This window comes from Amblyomma maculatum, chromosome 1 (genome assembly GCF_055883805.1).
Source record: "Amblyomma maculatum isolate TAMU_Amacu chromosome 1, ASM5588380v1, whole genome shotgun sequence".
Lineage (NCBI taxonomy): Eukaryota > Metazoa > Arthropoda > Arachnida > Ixodida > Ixodidae > Amblyomma > Amblyomma maculatum.
Window position 1 is genome coordinate 122,616,837 of NC_139344.1, and position 421 is coordinate 122,617,257.

The following is a 421-nucleotide window of genomic DNA, read 5'->3' on the forward strand; positions in this document are numbered from 1 at the left end:
TGACGTGATCTTGAACAGGCCCATATTGCAGTTAATAGCGCTCTCAACATGATAACTAGGACTTTAGATCTATACAGGAGCACTGCTAAACCACTGCTATCTCGCTTGACTGACATAGAATGGACGTCGAAGTAGCCCTTCAAATTAAAACATATTAAATTAGCGGCTAGAAGAGCTCAGTGCGTAAGCAAAGGTAAAATAAAAACGTAAGCGGACCACTCGTCGCCTGGCCCCTAGTAATTTTATTGCGCGCCCATTTGCGTCGTCTGCTGTCGGCCTGCAGCAGACGACCGCCCTGCCGCTAGAGTTGCTAGAGTTACTACCACATCTGCGCATGAGTGCTCTCTCCATTTCTGCGGAGGAGGAAGTGCCACCCATTTTTTATGCTTCCTTTCGTAAACGCATCATCATCATCACCATT